This window comes from Aptenodytes forsteri, unplaced genomic scaffold, assembly GCF_000699145.1.
Source record: "Aptenodytes forsteri isolate BGI_AS27 unplaced genomic scaffold, ASM69914v1 Scaffold147, whole genome shotgun sequence".
Classification (NCBI taxonomy): Eukaryota; Metazoa; Chordata; class Aves; order Sphenisciformes; family Spheniscidae; genus Aptenodytes; species Aptenodytes forsteri.
In genome coordinates this window covers 1,228,101-1,228,308 of record NW_008795320.1, presented here as the reverse complement: position 1 = coordinate 1,228,308, position 208 = coordinate 1,228,101, and positions in this window count along the sequence as shown.

Below are 208 nucleotides of genomic sequence, written 5' to 3'. Positions count from 1 at the left end.
CAGTCCCTGTCCCCATCCCCGTCCCCTCCCTGGTGGGGGAGCCCACATCGGTCCTCGTGGGTGGGAAGGACGGTGCAACGTGGGGGTGTTGGTGTCACCCTTGGGGACAGTCGCACGCGTCCCAGGCCCTCCCCGTGCCCCCGTCCCCACGCCATAGCGCTCTGCTCCTGCAGGCAGAGACCCGGGACGGGAGCAGCCCCCGCATGGT